The sequence below is a fragment of the Nicotiana attenuata genome, chromosome 7 (genome assembly GCF_001879085.1).
Source record: "Nicotiana attenuata strain UT chromosome 7, NIATTr2, whole genome shotgun sequence".
Lineage (NCBI taxonomy): Eukaryota > Viridiplantae > Streptophyta > Magnoliopsida > Solanales > Solanaceae > Nicotiana > Nicotiana attenuata.
The window spans coordinates 47,387,763-47,408,714 of NC_031995.1; positions in this window are offsets into that span (position 1 = coordinate 47,387,763).

The following is a 20,952-nucleotide window of genomic DNA, read 5'->3' on the forward strand; positions in this document are numbered from 1 at the left end:
CGATATAGCTTCACGCGAATAAGCCCTATTATCTCGCCATGTGTGCATCACAATAAAGTATTTCCCCTTACTTGCAACACATGCATAATCCCCCTTATCTCGTTGCATGTGCACCAATTCACACCATCTTTATATCGCCGCTTGCGCATCTTATTCACAATACAACAATCAACCCGCACCATACGTGCACATATGCCATAACATCGCCCAAATAACAATACCAGAGCCACAACAATACATAGTCCACAGCTCAACAACAATGAGTACCAGAATTACAATAATAACACATGGGTAGGGGAATGAATCAACAAAAAATGTGCTTCATATAACAAACAAACTCCAAATCAAGGCATATTAATAGCCTAATGTCTAATCAGATCAATTAACACACATACGCCCGTGTATACACTCGTCACCTTATATACACGTCGTTTCATATGGTACACATAATGCAATTAGACCAAATCCTAAGGGGTAATTCTCCCACACAAAGTTAGGCAAGATACTTACCTCAATTAGGCCAATTCAATACTCTAAAAATGTTTTTCTCTTAAAATTCTCTTCCGCTCGACTCAAATCTAGCAAAAAACAACTTAAATATATCAAATAATACAAGAGAAACCACTTTGGATAAATGAAGCTAAGATCATTACACAATTTCTCAAAAGTCAATAAAAATTAACCTCAGACTCGACCGGTCAAAATCCGAGTCAATGGGTAGATATCGACTAAATATAACCCATGAGTCCATATATGTGCTTGATTTTCAAATCCGAGTCCAACTTGACCCTCAAATCTCAAATTTTTATTTTTCTTAAAACATAGTCAAAAATTACTAAAATTTCTCTTGAAATCCCATGATTTAGATGTTAAAAATCATAACAATCATGTTATATAATCAAAATTGAGTCAAAGTCACTTACCCAATAGCTTGGAATGAAAATCTCTTCCTAAAATCGCCTCCCACCGAGTCTAGAGCTCAAAAATGTGATAAATGAAGTTACGTCCTGAAATCCCATTCTTTTGTCCAGCTTCAGAAGTCGCAAATGCGACCCTGACATCGCATTTGTGAGGTCTGCCCAAGTCGCAAAAGCAACCAACCCAGCCAAGACCCGCCTTCACAATTGTGATCAAGGTATCGCAATTGTGATGCCTGAGATCCTGTGCTAACTTCGCAATTGTGAACTGGTGGTCACAATTGTGATAACTGCAGCACCATCACACTAGCAGTCTTCAACCAAGTCCAAACCAATTCGAAACACGTCTGAAACTCACCTGAGCCTCGGGGCTTCATTCTGAACATCCACACAAGTCTTTAAAAATCATACGAACTTGCTCGCGAGCTCAAAACACCAAAATAACATCCAGAACCACGAGTCGGATACCAAAACACATAGAATTCATAATGAAACTCAAGAATCGCTAAAATTACAAACAAGCGTCGGATTCCCGCCAAACCAACTCGGAAAGACACCAAACTTTGCGGACAGGATTCAAATGACAAAACAGATCTATTCCAAATCCAGAAACTAAGATCCGAACCCGATAACCATAAAGTCAAACTATGGTCAACTTAGAAACCTCCGAATTCAATTTTGGGCATATGAGTAAGTTCAAAATAACCATACGAACCTGTTGAAACCATCAAAATACTGTCCCGGGGTCATTTTCATCAAACTCAAACCTCGGTTAATATTTTCAACTGCTTCCAAACTAAGAATCAATTATTCCTAAAATCAACCCAAAACCTCCCCGAAATAAAACCAACCATCCTTACAAGTCATAAAACCACAAATACACATACAAAAAGATTCAAAAGAGAAAACGGGGCTCAAATACATAAAATAGTCGGTCGGATTGTTACACTAGATGTCATGTAGCATCTCGAAGATAAGTATGGACATTATCATATCGATCCGAAAAATTCTACTAAACACTTGCTCATGACTCGTAGAACCTATGAACCTGATCTATGATACCAACCTGTCACGATCCAATATCCCATCGAGTCTTGATAGTACCTAACCCAGCCCGCTAGGTAAGCCAAATAGTATAAGTCACTACTAAACTGAGAAACCAATAGTGATAATGAATAAAATAGCAAAAGAATTTAATACAACTATCCCAAGGACTAGTAGTACAAGTCATGAGTCACTATGATTTAGATTTACAAAGCTGATAAGAAGAATAAATAAAACATGTATTAAAAGTTAACATAAATAGAAACGAAGTCCTAAACTACCATGAACAAATGGTAGCTTGAATCTGGAATACAGTTACTTCAGTGCCAGCCTTTGTCATCCACAGTAGCTCAGCTCCAAGATCTGTACGTAAGGTGCAGAAGTGTAGTAGGAGTAAAACCGACCTCATATACTCAGTAAGTATCTTGATTAACCTCGGTGAAGTAGTGACGAGGTTTTTAAATCCAAAATATACTCACTTAGAATAACATGTGCATCTCAATAACATGTACAATACAAAGAAGTATCCAGAAAAGATACTCACGAAATAACGGATATCAATAATAAAGGTGTACAACTGGAGTAGGGATAACAAACAAGATTTACCAATTAAACAGATCGAGCAAATATATCCTGCACCAACTCCGTACACAAAGAGACATGTACCAAGTAGTATGTGTGCTCAAATACTCATACATGAATGTAAAGTCTATACATAACAAGGATCTAATTTTGTATCAATTTTTAAATACCATGTTTATGAGACTTTACATGAAACCAACATGTAAATGCATGATGATAACTTTCTCTCAACATCAATCTGACAGCCTCCGTGTGTTCACCAACCCACTAAAAAGTCCAATGCATATGATGAATGCGTCAACTAGCTTATATAAATGATATGCATGGATAATAGATGTAAAACATGTGAAATGCATGACAAGCATAAAGAATTCATGTGCATAATGAAGAATGTCACCCTCATACCGCCACATTAAACATCAACAGTGAAATGCCACCCTTATCCCGCCACATGTGCATAATCACAAATGTCACCTTTATTCCGCCAAATGCGTATAATCACGAACGCCACCTTATTGCACCACATGTACATACCCAAGAATGCCACCCTTATTTTGCCACATGTGTATAACAATAATCATATTCGCACGACAAAGACCTCGTGTCATAATATCAATCACAATTACACGGTAAAACCTCGTGCCACATTATTAATCATAATCGCACGGCAAACCTCATGCTAACACACAATCAATATGCCCACATGTGCCATAATCATAACATATGCAATGTGCCAATTTGTCATCAAAAGACATATGCTCATAATTTGTTAAGAAGGTGCACAAGTACATGATAATAATAAAATGCGGATGATTGTTCCACATAAAAAGTATGAATACAGATAAATCAATTTAGAAATGATTCCACAAATGCCTATCTTGACTAAATATGGTATGATAATCTAAAGCATGATCTCTAACATGAAAGAATAAGCTCACGTAGTTATATAAAAAACCACACATATTTCATAGGGAGCGCCACAATTAAATCAAGGCACATCTAACATCCATGTGACTATGTCCGAAGCGAGTATAGCATCAACTCAAGATTAGTTCATCATGTTCAAAATAAGGTATCAATAGCCTCAATATTACTCTATCACGGTGTAATGTATTCACGTAGTCAATCAATTGAATAACATATATAATCAAGTACAATACACCACCAAACAAGACATAGAGTAATCTAGAATCAACCTCGAACATGAATATCCATGGCACATGTATATACGCTCGTCACCTTATATATATACATCACCCCCACACATATTTCATAGGGAGCGCCACAATTAAATCAAGGCACATCTAACATCCATGTGTCTACGTCCGAGACGAGTATAGCATCAACTCAAGATTAGTTCATCATGTTCAAAATAAGGTACCAATAGCCTCAATATTACTCTATCACGATGTAATGTACTCACCTAGTCAATCAATTGAATAACATATATAATCAAATACAACACACCACCAAACAAGGCATAAAGTAATCTAGAATCAACCTCGAACATGAATATCCATGGCACATGTATATACGCTCGTTACCTTATATATATACATCACCCCTCCCCACCCCCACACCCCACCCCCCGCATGTAGCAAACAACATCAATTAATGGGAAAAATTCTCTAAACCAAAGTTAGGCAGGACACTTACCTTATCCGGACTAGCCTTCAACCTCAAATCGCGTAAAAATATCACTCTAGCCCTCCAATCGCACAAATCTAAGCCAATCATCAACCAAGAAAGTCAAATAATGCTATGGAAAGAGATCCGATTTATGGCCAAACAGGCTCTTAGTCCCAGGGTTGGAAGCCTAAGTTGAAAGAGTTGGCCGGATGTTGACTTATGTGTAAATGGCTCCAGAATAGAGTTTTGATAGTTCATAGCTCCGTATGGTGGTTTTAGACTTAGGACTGTGTTCAGATATTGATTTGGAGGTCCGTAGATAATTTTGGCTTGAATTGGCGAAAGTTGGAAAATAGAAGTTTGGAGAGTTAAGAGGTTTGGCCGAGAGTTGACTTTGTGGTTATCGGGCTCAGTTATTGGGTTCCGGAAGTTGGAAAAGGTCTGTTGTGTTATTTATGACTTGTTTGCAAGATTTGAGGTCATAGTTGGTTTGATATGTTTCGGCATTAGTTTTGGAAGTTAGAAGTTCATAAGTTCATTAGGCTTGAATCGATGTGCGATTCGTGATTTTAGTGTTATTTGATGTGATTTAAGGCTTTGAGCGAGTTCGTGTCGTATTTTAGGACTTGTTGGTGTGTTTGGTTGAGGTCCCAAGGTCCTAGTGTGGATTTCGGATGGTGAATGGATCGAAGTTTTGGACTTGAGGGATTGCTGAGGTGCACGACCGCAGAAGCAAAGGAGGCATCGCAGGAGCAGGTTCAGCTGGGACTGTGAGGCAACACAGGTGCGAGGTTTTTGGCCGCACCTGTGAGATCGCAGATGCAGAAAAGAGGCGCAGGTGCGGTGAAGGCGTATGGAAGCAGTCTTCGCAGAAGCGGATACGATGTCGCTGGTGCAGCTCCGCAGGTGCAGAGCTTTGTTCGCAGAAGTGAGGGCAGGAGGTCTTCAAGAAAATCGCAGAAGTGGAAGAATGGTCACTCCTACGGGACCAAAAGTGCGGTTAAGTGGGTCGCACGTGCGAAAGCACTAGCAGCGTATATATTCGAAAGGTTTCGAGATTTTATTCATTTTTGGACTTTGGGAGCTCGAATTAAGGCAATTTTGAAGGGGATTTCGCTAGATTTCAAGAGGTAAGTCACTTTTGATCAGTTATATTCAATAATTTTGATTACCCATTGAATTTCTCATCTAGTTTATGTGTTTCTAAGGTGGAATTTTGGGAGTTTTGTGCTAGGGATTAGAGAGTAAGAATTGGGGATTTGAGTGGCGATTTGGTGTCGGATTTGAGTAATTTTAGTATGGTTGGACTCATGGTGGAATGGGTGTTCGGATTTTGTAACTTTTGTTAGATTCTGGGATATGAGCATGGGGTTGACTTTTTGAGTTGACGTTTCGACTTTTGTTTAAGAACTTAGTTTTGTCATATGAAATTGATTCCAATAGCTTGTTTTGATTGTATCGAGTTGTTTGTGGCCAAATATGAGGCGTTCGGAGCACTCCTAAACTTGGTTTTGAGGGTATGAATCATTGAATTACGTGTTATGTGGTTGATGTTGAGGTGATGCACATGCTAGGTGGTGGGCGTGTGGGCGTACACCGTAGAAATTATGACTCAGTGGATTCCGTGGAACTGTGTAGTCATCTTATCTGAATATTATTAGTGTACCCTATGTGTCAAATAATTTGAGTTGTGATTTATGTTAAAAATCATGTTTAGGCTATGTGCTGGTACTATTGCGACCCACAACGGTTGTTCTGTTGTTGTTGAGTTATTTGCTTACATTGCAGTTATGTACTCAGTTGCATTCATGATTGCATATCATATCTAAGTCTCTGTTACCATTATTGTCACATTATGTATTATTATTTTGGGCTGATTGGCATGAGTATTATGAACCCGAGAGACTTGAGAGATTGATGACTGAGTGAGGTCGAGAGCCTATTTGTGAGTGATATTGATGGGATCGGGCTACGCGGCGCAGTGGGTACTATTGACTTATGATGGAATCGGGCTACATGGCGCAACAGGTGTTATTGACTCATGATGAGATCGGGCTGCACACCGTAGCAGGTATTATTGATTTATGATGGGATCCGGCTGCACGCCGCAACAAGTTTTATTAGTGCTTGGGCAGGATCTTCCCTTTCGGAGTCTGACATACCAGCAGCGAGCGCAGGTACCGTACAGTGTTGAATGACTAAGTGTGATGAGCGAGAATTGAGAAAGTCATATTGAGTACTCTGAGAGTGTGAGTACACGAGGTTTTCATTGTGTTGCATTGACATGTAGATATATAGATGTAACATTCCTCATATCAGTCCTACTTGGCATATTTTATCTGTATTGAGCTTAACTTTAAACCTTAAAGCATGTCTACATTCTTGTACTGCGTACCAACAGATTTTGAGTCCTCTGAGATATTATTGTCATATTCCTGTACTATTAAATTCTGTATTTGGATTGTATTGGTTGAGCTCGTCACTGCTTTCAGTTCAAGGTTAGTCTTGTTACTTATTGAGTATATTGGGTCAGTTGTACTCATACTACACTCTGTACTTCGTGTGCAGATCCAGGTACTTCTGGGCACGGAGGTTGCTAGTGTTAGGCTTATTTAGTTCTGAGACCATCGAGGTAGCTGCCTTGGCGTCCGCAGACCTTGACTCTCCTCCTTTTTCTTTTAGTTTATTAATATTGTTCTACCTTCCTGGACAGTATTTCAACAGTCAGACCATGTTATTATATATATGCTCATGTACTTAGTGACACCCGAATTTTTGGGAAATTCTATTTTGAGTTGCGGTGTTTTCTTCTAGTTATTATGAGATTTTAATTAATTAAGCCTATTTCAGTATGTTTTAAATTAAAGATTCCTGTTATTTGTGAGTTGTCGCTTTTCCTAGTATCGCGATAGGCACCATCATGGCACATGTGATTTCGGGTCATGACATGGAGTCATTTCAGATTTTGGTCTGACAATATATTTGATATGCGTATAATGAAAATCCTTGAAGGATTTAAATTGTTCTGAAATATATTATGATTCCCAATAAATTTATCAAACAAAGCTTCAGCAAATCCTTATGTGGATTAGAGCAATCATGCATACATGATATATTTTTGTGTCTAGTGCAATTGGTACACTAATGTATCTTGCTAGAACTATGAGTATAACAATATGCAAGTGTGATATAGTTTTACTTTTATATGAAGATATTGGAATACAATTAGTATTATATTGCAAAAGGAATCGTTGATATAGATTTTTTATTCTAACAAGTATTGCCAAGGTTTTGTTGATTATGCAAATGCAGCGCTTAAGTTCGTTCTTTAAGCAATCAAGTCATGCCAAGATATTAGCACCTTATAAAGCAAGTGACTCAACACACACCAAATGTGCGATTTTTCTTTGAAAAAAAAAGATTTCAATAATATACTGTTGGCCCAAGTAAAGGTTAGTTTTGAAGACTGACAAAGGAACTCAGACATGAACCAGGTCCATCCCGCTGGTCCATCCCTCAGGTGCACAAAAACGGGCAGATTCGAGCATGTGGGATGCATGTGAAGAAGATAAGCTTAACTTGGTGTATTTAATATCTCCTGATCGAAAAGGTTGCATAATTGATAAGGAGAAGGACTCCTTACCCAAAGAGAACATTATCCATGATAGGGCAGGAGTTAGAAGTTGAGATAAACTAGAACTCTTCCACCAAGGAAGAGTTGCATCAGAACTCTAGTTATTTCTTCATCTACTAACTCTATAAATTGCAGGATGTTCTCACATTACATGGGTTGTACAAAAACGCAGAAGTTAAACGTGAATTGAGAGCAAAATAGCAAGGCTTTTTGAAAGCAGTTCCTGTGTGATTCAAGTTTGCAAACATGAAGCTACATGAACCAGATTGAAGAACCAGCTCCATAAAAAGTTTTATGTATCTTTATTTATTTCTAGTTCAATTGTAGTAGGTGTTTTCATATTGTACCTTTCAGCTTTATTTAGAAGCAATTGTAATAGGTACTTTGAGTATTCAAGTTAGAGTTAACTTGAAGTTGTCGCAACAATTAGAGGCTGGTTGCTACAACGGGATTAGAGTTAATCCTTAGGTTTACAAAGAGTTTTGTAAATGCTGTTTTGGCTCAGTGATTTTAGTGGAAGTTTGGGAAAATCCTACTGAGTAGTAGGTCGTGGTTTTTTCACCTTTTGAGCCAGGTGTTTTCCACGTAAAAATCTCTGTGTTCTTTATTTTCTGCATTTATTATTCTGCAAATAGTAGTAGTTGGAACACATAGAAGAGCCAGGTCCTTCTATAGTTCAGTTAAGCAAAAATTGAGTACCACACAAATCACCCCCCCTTTTGTGTGGTATTGACGTTAAAAACATGAATTGGTATCAGAGCAGGTTATCATTGAAGAGGCTAACACCTTAGGAACAGATCAAGATGAGCGCACCGCCTGGAAATTGGGAAGGGCAATCCACTGTTAGGCCTCCACTCTTTAATGGCCAATACTACTCTTGGTGGAAAAATAGGATGAAATATCACATCATCGGAGAAGACTATGAGCAATGGGACATTGTCACTGATGGTCCCCTGGCTACCATGAAGAAGAATGTTGAAGGAGTAGACGTGCCAAAAACAAGAGATGACTGCAATGCTATGGACTTGAGGAAATGGGAAAAGAATGCTAAGGCCAAGAAATGGCTTGTGTGTGGACTTGGTCCAGATGAGTACAGCAGGATTCAAAGCTGTACCACTGCCAAAGAGATATGGGACACGTTACAAGTGGCTCATGAAGGAACTCCTCGAGTAAAGAGATCAAGAGGAACACTGCTATATTCTCAATATGAGAATTTCACTATGAAGGAAGGAGAAACTATCCAGAAGATGTACACAAGGTTCACAACATTAACAAATGAACTTAAGTCTCTTGGAAGGGTTATTCTTGAAGAAGACAAAGTTGAGAAGATTTTGACAAGGGTTCTGCCAGTCTCTTGGGAAAGCAAAATCACTGCTATTCAGGAATCAAAGAACATTGCCACTCTTAAGTTGGATGAGCTAATTGGAAATCTCACTGCCTATGAACTTAGAAGGCAAACCATGAATATGGATGCACCCAAGAAGGAAAGGAGCCTGACATTCAGAATCAGTGAAGGTGCTGATCTAGAGGAGGATGAAATGACCATGATCACAAAGGACTTCAAGAAGTACCTAATGAGAGGAAAGGGTCCTTCAAGAAGTGGAAGCTACAGCAAACCAAGGGTTCCTGGAAAAAAAACCAATGAGGGGTGTTATAAGTGTGGGAAGACTGATCACCACATCAAAAACTGCCCTCAATGGGAAATTGAATAGAAGAAGAAAATAGCTGAACGAAGGAACAGGAAGAAGGAACAGGTTCAATCCAAGAAGAACAAAGGATCAACAAAGGCTATGGTTGCTGCCTGGGGAGAAAGCTCAGATGAGGATTCAGAGGGTGAAGATGGAGATGAACAAGCACTTATGGAAATTGGAGAATTCGATGAGGAATCTGAGGTAAGTATAATTCATCTCAAAGACAAGATTAAATTTTTGTCTAAAGAAAGGCCATCTGAGTTACTCCTGGATTTCATTGATGAATCTGAGGATCTAAACAATGAAAAGAAACAGTTGTCTAAGGAGTGTGTGATTTTGAAAGCTAAGTGCAAAAATTTGGAACTTAGGGCTAGTGAAAGTGAAAGTAAAAATGCTGGTTAAAGAACCAGGTTCATGAACTTGACACCACTGTCCTAGAGCTCAGATCTGAAAATCTAAAATTGAAATTAGGAACTGGTAAAAAGAAAGCTGATCACACACAACTCACTTTAGAAGAAAATGTAGGAAAAATGAAAGACGAGTTGTACAAAAGAGATGAGCAGATAAGAGTCCTTAAGGAGGATCTAAGCAAGGTTAAGTACGAGCTAGACAGAACATGTAAATGGAATAGGTCCTCCGATGCACTTTCATGGCTACATGAACACCATAGTAGCAATAAGAGAGGACTTGGCTACGGGACCCCTGCACTTAAGTGGGATCCCTAAAGCAAGTACCTCACACTTCCTGAGAACATAATTTGCACACACTGTGGTAAAACCGGTCACTATAAAAGTGAATGTATTGCAAAAGAATAGGCTAGTCAAAAGAATAAAGAATTTGTTCAAGGGAAAAATAGGCTGCCAGGTTGGGCTAAAAAGAATCTGATTCACCCTTTTGCCTATAGAAAGGGACCAAACTAGTTTGGGTTCCTAAGACTAACCCCTGATTTCCTTTTGGGGGTCCAAGTGAAGGGAAGCAGCCAAATATGGTACATGGATAGTGGTTGTTCAAAGCATATGACAGGAAGCACGAACCAGTCCCTTTCACTTGAGAACCATAAAGGAGGTAATGTCTCCTTTGGAAATAGGAAGAAAGGTGAGATCATTGGGGTTGGAAAGGTAGGTAAGACTGATTCTCACTCTATTGAGAATGTCTACTTGATAGATGGCCTAAAGTAAAGTCTAATCAGTGTATCACAATTATGTGATAGTGGTAACTTGGTAGCATTCACTTCTACCAAATGTTTTGTGATTAATCTTACCACTGACAAAATTGTTTTGCAGGGAAAAAGAGTAAAAAATACATACATTGTAGATTTGTCCAACTTTCAGAAAATGAACTCACTTGCTTAAGTGTGTTGGACAATGACCCCCCCCCCCCCTGGCACAAGAGACTTGGACATGCAAGTCTGAGTCAACTCAACAAATTAGTCTCCAAGGATATGGTGATAGGGCTGCCTAACATCAAGTTCAAGGAAGACAAAGTTTGTGAGGCTTGTGCAAGGGGGAACCAGGTAAGATCCTCTTTTAAATGCAAGAAAATGGTAAGCACCACTAGACGATGGAACTGATTCACATGGATCTCTGTGGTCCAATGAGAACATTGAGCAGAGGTGGTAAAAGATATGTGATGGTGCTTGTTGATGATTACTCTAGGTTTATTTGGACATTGGTTTTAACATCTAAAGATGGATCGTTTGACATGTTTACTTCTTTTGTTAGAAAAACTCAGAAACAACTAGGTAATCATCCTACATCAATTAGGTTTGATCATGAAACTAAATTTGAAAATGCTAAGTTTGCTGAATTTTTGCATGCTACATCATAAATTGTTGCATGACTAGACCTCTTGTTAAGAAGATTCCCTATGAGTCACTTAAAGGGAGAAAGCTAAATATATCCCATCTCAGGGCATTCAGATGCAAGTGCTTTGTGCACAACAATGGCAAAGACTCCCTAGGTAAGTATGATCCCAGAAATGATGAGGGAGTATTCTTGGGATATTCTTTACATAGTAAAGCTTATAAGATCTATAACAAAAGAACTATGTGTGTAGAAGAAAGTGTACATGTGATTTTTGATAAAACTAACACTCTTTCTGAGAGACAGGAACATGAAGATGAAGCAATTGGGCTGGTAAGAATTTTAAATGAAATTATATCCCAGACTGAAGCTCCACCAGAAGAAGAAACATGTGATGGAACAGGTTCTCCTACCTAGGGCAACACGACAGGGGGAACTGACTGGAGAGGAACTGATCCTCAAACCTCGAGGGAACCTGTCCATGAACCTATTCCTCAGTAACAAAACTAGGAAGGAACATCCAAAGAAATTGACACTCCTATTGCAACATCCACGAAATTGGATATAGATGAACCTGGTTCATCTGTTGATCAGAAGTTGTATAGGGGAATGATTGGTTCTTTTTTGTATCTTACTACTAGCAGACCTGACATTGTTTTCAGTATGTGCTTGATTTCAGGCAAATCCAAAGAAGTCCCACTTGACTGCTGTCAAGAGAATATTGAGATACTTAAAAGGCACCACTGACCTTTGCCTTTGGTATCCAAAAGGTAGTAATTTTAACCTAGTGGGATATGTTGACGCTGATTATGCAGGTTTCCTTGTGGATAGGAAGAGCACCTCAGGTATGGCACACTTCCTTGGTTCATGTCTTGTGTCATGGGCTACCAAAAAGCAAAATTCAATGGCCTTATCTACTGCTAGAGCGGAGTATGTTGTTGCTGCTTCATGTTGTGCTCAATTGCTGTGGATCAAACAACAATTATTGAACTTTGGAATTGATGTTGGTTGTATCCCTATTTTTTGTGATAACACTAGTGCTATTAGTATGACAAAGAACCCGGTTCATCATAAGAGAACTAAGTACATAGATGTTAGGCACCATTTTTTAAAGGGATAACTATGAGAAAGGCTTGATCACTGTGGAGTTTTGTGCTACTAACAAGCAAATTGCTGACATCTTCACAAAAGGCTTAGGTAGAGACCACTTTGAGAGGAACATGTTGGAATTAGGGATGATTAAGATCACCTAAAAGGACCAGTTCAAGGTTAAACGAAAAAAATGAAAAAAAAATTGAAAAATAAATTTTGGTTAGAAAGTCAGTAAATTGTATAATTAGATTAAATCTTGCTCAGTCTCATACTTTTCATAGTATACTCTTGTGCCATGTGTTAAAATGACTCATTAATCACTAATGATATTTTCTCTATTTTGGCAAATTTAGACTCACACAAGAGTATTATCAGTGAAGAACCTGGTTCATCAAGATAACACGGTATGTTTTCTACACTCTGCATAATTTGAAATAACTATATTTGGATCATGAGCAGAGTTCTACCAAATACCAAACTCCTTTTGGACTTATCCGTTATAAGTGAACCAGTCCCATTCCAAAGAGTCCCAACCGAATGGAAGTACCTAGATTCTAGGGATACACTCCAACGTCTCTTCAAAGCTGAATTTCAGTTTGATTAAACTTCTAAGAGTCTGAAAAGTTGTAGTTACCCCATCAATTATTCCCATGTATATTGATTAGCTTTAGTGTATTCCTTACTTCATCTCTCTCAAGCCGTCAAAAACTCTCATTCTTCTTTCATCTTCCAAGCACAATGTAATTCTCTTCTCTTCCATACCCTAGCCTAGATATGTCGACCACCTCTAAAAATCATTCATCACCACCACAGGAAACCACTTCCACACCTTCTACAACACCAATCTCTAAGAAAAGTAGAGTAAAGATGATGGCTCGTAAGATTGTCGCTGAAGGAGAGCAGATCAAGAAAATAAACAAGCAATTGAAAGCAGGTAGGGAAGAAGAATCCCAGAAATCTAAAGATTCACTTATGTCTGCTACTAAGGGGGAAGAAAGTAGGTATTCCGAAACTGAACAGGTATCTTCTGATTCTAAAGTTACTCCTAAGATAATTTCTGAAGTTGCTACAAATTTAGTATAGATTTGTACTGGAAGGATCTATAGCAGGTGTTGAAACTACAGAATCTGGAGAAGTTGGTGGTAAAAATAAAAAGGAAAAGAAAAAGAGAGCAAGGGTGCTAGGAGTACTGTGAGGGGAAAGGGTACAAGAGTGGTTGATTCTTCACGCACTCCTGTTGGTCTAAAAAAAGAAACTGGTGCAATGGTTGTTTGTGGAGAGGAATTTACTGAAATAGAAGAGAGTGTGAGCAAAACAAAGGGAAGTGGGTCTGGCAAAGCGACTGAAGGGTTGGTTCAACTTGGGAAAAATATAGATGAACCTGATCCATCTGAACAGGAAACCCTCGTGGACTTACTGATAGAGTTATCAATGGCACCAAAACTCATGCCATTCCCTGTGGTTTCATTCTCACAACTGTGCTTGCACATTTCAAGGTACCTATGAAGAAGTGGGAGGTTAGTACAAGCAAGGATCATTTTGGGGTTAATACTCTGCTTGCTTGCGATTATGAAGTCAATGTCATTCTTAATGAACCTGGTTCATCTAAAAAGACACCTATCAATAGCAAAGTCAGAGTCTTGGTACAGGAGAGTGAGGCAAAGGATATTGAGATAGCTAGGGTGAAGACACGATTGGTTGAGGTAGAATCTGAGAGAGATGTTCTCAGAACTGAACTTGCAAAGGAATAGGAGAAGAATGATGGAATTCTTCAAGACATGCTAAAACTTCTCCAAGCAAATAACACGGCCCCTACCTCTTCCAAGCCTTAAGCCTCCTAGCCTAGTGTAGATCAACCAGTGACCCAGTTCGGGACATTTTATTTCTTTTGCTCATGTTTTCACTATTTTTATTTCTTCTTATGCTTTGTGGTAGAATCTTATCAATCATCAATGAAATTCACTGTTTTTGCTCTAACTGTTTGTTTATATTTCTTTGATAGTTGAAATTCTTAGTTTGATCTATGATGTTTAATCCATGTTTGCATTTGAAGTAGCCCCAGTGGCCATGAGTAAGCTTTAAAATCTGGTTATCTCACATTTTTATGCAACTTTTCGATGATGCCAAAAGGGGGAAAAAGGTTGTGCTTTAAACAAGTGATGTTTAGACTTTGAGCAGTGATGTTTATAACCTAATGTACCTTGTCCTTGATGATAAGTGGAAAAAAATAAAAAAAATGTTTCTAACATTGTGTTAATGTTGAGCTGAGTTCTGACAGGGCCTAAGTGAATGAAAAGCATAGAGTTTGTCATCATCAAAAAGGGGGAATTTGTTGGCCCAAGTAAAGGTTAGTTTTGAAGACTGACAAAGGAACTCAGACATGAACCAGGTCCATCCCGCTGGTCCATCCCTCAGGTGCACAAAAACGGGCAGATTCGAGCATGTGGGATGCATGTGAAAAGATAAGCTTAACTTGGTGTATTTAATATCTCCTGATCGAAAAGGTTGCATAATTGATAAGGAGAAGGACTCCTTACTCAAAGAGAACATTATCCAAGATAGGGAAGGAGTTAGAAGTTGAGATTAACTAGAACTCTTCCACCAAGGAAGAGTTGCATCAGAGCTCTAGTTATTTCTTTATCTACTAACTCTATAAATTGCAGGATGTTCTCACATTACATGGGTTGCACAAAAATGCAGAAGTTAAACGTGAATTGAGAGCAAAATAGCAAGGCTTTTTGCAAGCAGTTCGTGTGTGATTTAAGTGTGCAAGCCTGAAGCTACATGAACCAGATTGAAGAACCAGCTCCATAAAAAGTTTTATGTATCTTTCTTTATTTCTAGTTCAATTGTAGTAGGTGTTTTCATATTGTACCTTTCAGCTTTATTTAGAAGAAATTGAAATAGGTACTTTGAGTATTCAAGTTAGAGTTAACTTGAAGTTGTCGCAATAGTTAGAGGCTTGTTGCTATAACGGGATTAGAGTTAATCCTTAGGTTTACAAAGAGTTTTGTAAATGCTGTTTTGGCTCAGTGATTTTAGTGGAAGTTTGGGAAAATCCTACTGAGTAGTAGGTCGTGGTTTTTTCACCTTTTAAGCCAGGTGTTTTCCACGTAAAAATCTCTGCGTTCTTTATTTTCTGTATTTATTATTCCGCAAACAGTAGTAGTTGGAACACATAGAAGAATTAGGTCCTTCTATAGTTCAGTTAAGCAAAAATTAAGTACCATACAAATCATCCCCCTCTTGTATGGTATTGACGTTTAAAATATCATATACATAATGGCACTTGCAGCGAGTGTGTACTACATTTGGAAAGAAAGAAACCAACGGGTATTCCAAGGTACGCAGTCAGATTCGAAGCATATTATGAAACAGATTATCCAAGAGGTATGTTGTAGAGGAACAATGCATGCAAGATTAGCTAGGAAACTTGATCAATTAAATTTCTATCCTTATCTTTGTGGTTGTAGTAGTTAGTCATGGTGTAGTTGTGAGATGATATGGTTGGATTTGTAGATCTTGCTGTTGGGGCATCATGTCCAACAGCCAGTTTGTTTCTTTTCTCTTGTGTACATATTTTCGATTGGTAAAAATGTATTTACCAAAAAAAAAGATTTCAATAATATCGAAGACAATGCTGCTTGTTTATCTCAATTGGAAGAAGGATATATTGAAGGCGACAAAATAAAGCACATTTCACCAAAGTTCTTTTCAGACATAATCTTCGACAGATTGGTGATATGGATGTTCAACAGATTTATTTGATTGATACTTTGGTGGATCTTTCAATGAATCATTACCAACCTCAACATTTGAGAAGCTGGTATACGGGATTGGAATGCGTCATTTCCGAAATATAAAGTAGTGTTTTCATCAGGGGGAGTAAGACACGCGCTGCACTCTTTTTTCCTTAAAGAGGTTTTCCCACTGGGTGTTTCTGGAAAGGTTTTTAATGAAGCAGCAAGCAATGCGTATTACTAGATATGTGTACTCTTTTTCCTTCACTAGAATTGTTTTTCCAATTCCCTGCAATTGGGCAATCCGGAGGAATAGTAGTCATGTGGAAGGAAGACCTAGTGAAGCTCGAAGAGGTCTGTACCACACCTAGGGTGTGCATGTCATGGTGAAGGTAAACCCTAATGACCTTTTCTCAGCTATCTATGCTAGTAGCCACTTACATGATAGAATTAGTTTATGGCAGTCCCTTGAGGACATGGCCTCTGTTTATAAAGGTAGCTGGCTTGTAGGAGGTGACTTCAATGAAGTCCTAAAAGCCAGGGACAAATTAGGGGGCAACAACATTAGTAGTAGTAGAAGCAATCACTTTTGGAGTTGTTTGAATCAATGTAGACTAGTTGACCTAGGCTTCAAAGGCTCTAAGTATACCTGGACCAACAAAAGATAACAAACAGGAATGACCTTATCCTTGAAAGGCTGGATAGGTGCTTTGCCACTGATGATTGGATTGAGTCATACCCTGAATCCTCTGTTACCCTCCTCCCCGGGACCCACTCTGACCACTGTCCTCTACTACTAAGCATAACTAGTCATCAGCACAGTGATCACATTAGGCCTTTTAGGCTAGAGACTATGTGCTGACTTCCCCACCATTGTTCAAACAACTTCAGCTCTACTAATGATCTGTTGGGGGACACCAACATCTTTAAGGCAAATGAGACCACTTGGAATAAGGTAGTGTTGGCAACATCTTCCACAAGAAGAAGCACATTCTAGCTAGACTGAATGGCATTCAAAAAGCTAATGCTTATCCTTTCAACACCTTTCTTCAAGACATAGAAGCCAATCTCCAAGCTGAATTCTCAGCTATCCTCCAAAACGAAGAGGATTTTTGGAAGCTGAAATCCAGAGTTAGCCGGTAATGTCAAGGAGATGCTTACACCAAGTTCTTCCACACAACCACCCTCAGCAGCAGCAGCAGCAGAAGAAGAAGAAGAAGAAGAAGAAGAAGAGAAGAAGAAGAAGAAATAGGATTCTTAGTTTAACAGATGAGGTAGGTAACCAGAATCAAGGAGACTACCAGGGACTTTTTTAAGAACCTCTTTACCACATCCCATACCTCATTCACCTACAAGAGATATTACGGTGAAGACAATCCACTAGTCCTTACTGATAGCATGAGGGCGTCCCTGGACCAACCACTTAGGAACTCTGAAATCAAGATAGCCATGAACTGTTTCAAGCCCCTTAAGGCACCTAGACCTGACGGGCTGCACCCTTTCTTCTACCAAAAATACTGGTCCATCCTATCTACCCATGTCAACTAGTTCTTCCAGAAAATGTTCAACACCTCAACCATGCCCTTGAAGTTAATAAGACCCTCCTGTGTTTGATTCCTAAATGCCAGAATGCCACCCTTCTAAAGAGCTTTAGACCTATTGGGTTGTGCAACACCATGTATAAACTTGTCACTAAAATAATAGTAAACAGGATCAAGCCTATCCTTCAGACTATTATTGGGCCATCTTAGGCCAGTATCCTCTCTAGCAGAAGAGCTACTGACAATGCCATAATTGTTCAGGAATACATCACCCATTTCCAAAAGATGAAAGGGAAAAATGCCAACATGATCCTCAAGATAGACCTAGAAATAGCCTTTGACAGACTTGAGTGGTCTTTCATCAAGGACTCCCTCATATTCTTCAAGTTCCCACTTAAATTGATCAACCTGATCCTCTCTTACATCTCCACTACCTCCATATCAATCCTGGTCAATGAAAGCCAAGCTGAGTCTTTCAACCCTACCAGAGGTATCAGGCAGGGAGACCCTATCTCTCCCAACCTATTCATTCTTTGCATGGAAAGGCTGTCAAGGAATATTGACCAGGCACTCCTAAGAAATGACTGGTTTCCAATCACCATCAGTAGGAAGGGCCTTAAATTCTCTCATCTGTTCTTTGCTGATGATCTCACCCTGTTTGGTAGAGCCAACAAAAAGAGTTGTGAAGTAGTCCTGGCTACCTTAAAGGAGTTCAATAGTGCATCAGGCCAAAAGGTCAGCTTTCAAAAATCTAAGGTTATTTTTTCAAGCAATTGTCATAAAGATTCGACAAATACATGCAGCTCAAGGCTAGGAATTAGGAAAAGCAAACATTTTAGTAAATACCTAGGCTTCCCCATCTTCCATAGGCCTACCAACAGAGACTTCCAATTCATTATTGACAGTATGAACACTAAACTGGCTGGTTGGAAAACCAAAATATTAAACATGGTTGGCCATACAACTCTAGCAAAATCAAGCATGGGGAGCATTCCTAGCCATGTCATGAGCTATATAAAGCTACCATCTCACATCTCCAACCGGATTGATAAAATTCAAAGGCTTTATATGGGGAACAACTGCTAAAAAAAGAAAGCTTCACATGATTAAATGGGATACTATTACTAAGCCTAAAAATGGTCGGGGTCTGGGCATTTAGCAAGCCCACATAAAAAAAGCTAGCCTGACCAGTCTAGCTTGGAGGCTCTACGACAACATTGATACCATGTGGGCTAGAGTACTGATTGGAAAACACTGTAGTGGTAACCAACCTAGAGCTAAACCTAAAACCAGGACTTGGCAGTGTATCCAGGAAAGATGGAAGGTCTGTCTTAAGGCCTCTAGATGGGTTGTCCATAAAGGGGATAGAGTCAACTTCCTCACTGATAATTGGATCTCCAATATGCAACCCCTTAACACAATCCTCCAGAGGCCTTGGCACAAATATGATCTGACCATTAAGATCAGCTCCATCCTCAACAATGGGGAATGGAACCTTGATGTTATCCACTACCCCATCCCAGGGACATTGAGTGTGTTCTTCAATCCACCTTCATCCCTCTTTCTACTAACTTTGAGGATAAGCTCATCTGGAACCTCAATAGCAATGGGCTTTTCAGCTCCAAATTTGCCTACAACCTAATTAGTTTTGAGACCAACTCCAACCTCAACCATGATGACACTTTCAGTTTGATTTGGAAGCTACGGGTCCCTAACAAAATTAAGTTCTTCACCTGGATAATGCTACATAACAGACTCTCCACTGCCATGCACTTAAACAATATAGGCTTAAATGTTATTCTATTATGTCATTTTTGCTCCTCTGGAGTAGAAGACATCAACCATATCTTCTTTGAATGCTCAAATGCAAGAGCATTCTGGCAGTCCTTAGCACTGGAGTGTACAAACAAATACTTCATCCACACCTTGTGTTCTCAATGTTCCACTGGGAGGATATATGGCCCAAGGTCAAGAATATGCAGTTTAACAATCTATCAACTCAAAATCCCTTCTACCATTCTGTTTTTGGGGCCTATGGCTCACAAGAAACAACAACCTCTTTGAGAATAAAATGAATATTGTCCCTGTTAAACAAATCATTGCTAGAGCCAAGGAATACTACCATGTTGTTGTGCAACACAGGGATAGAAGTGAAACAACTGATATCCACATCAAGTGGAAGCCACCTCCTGCTAGCTCATATAAGCTCAACACTGATGGAGACGCATGCCCAACATCAAGAGTATGAGGAATTGGGGTGTCATTAGGAATAGCAGGGGCAACTGGGTACTAGGTTATATGAGAGGCCTACATCATATCACTGGCTTATAGGCTGAAATTCAAGCTCTATGGCAGGGGCTCACATTAGCCCTCGAACACAAACTCACACCTCTTCAAATATGCATTGATTCCGAACAGGTTGTAAGAATGCTAAAGGAGGGAAACATGCATTATAACTCTATTATCTTTGAATGCATGTCATTGATGGAGCAACTGGGGAATCTAGCACTGGGGCATGATTTAAGAGAGCAAAATGAGGTGGCAGACCTCCTCGCAAAGGAAGGAGCAAGGAAAAAGGCTTTTGCTAGGACGGAAATTTTGACAGTTCCTCTAGTGTTTATAAACAAGGCAATGTGGGCAGACATCTTAGGAGCTGTTTTTTACGAAAATCAGGGTGAACTCCCTTGTAATGCAAGACAGTGTTAATGCAACAATACAGAGTTGCAGCTCCCAAACAATAATGTAACTATTTTGGTATTTATATAATTATCTAGTTCATAAAAAAAAAGGAATGAATGTAATATTAGAAAGAGGGAAAAAAATATACAGTTAAATCCCTTAAGAACTAGACTTGGCAATGAAAACTTTGAGTTAAGAGAAAGGATTTATTGGGCACAAAAGTTAGAGCTTTTGGCTAATATTGTTCCTTATCTTTGAGGGTAGGTCTATTTTAGTCCCTCAAATATAATCCTGAGCATATTTAGTCCCTTAAGTATGCTAAAGTGGAGCACCTTTAGTCTCACAGACACAATGGGCTCAAAAACTAACGGTGTTACCCAACTCTGATTCATGAAGCAAATATTCTGCTCTGAAACAAAACGTTTCCTCTCCTTTTATTGAATAACGCAAATTTTCACTTTAGTTCCTCATTTTTAGATAATGTCTTCTAAAATTTTGACCTTGAAAATATACCTTTTTGTGCCAGTTTTCAATGAGAAAATGACACTGTATAGCCGCTGTAAAAATAATAGCCAAAAAAATATAAAATTTGTATATATAT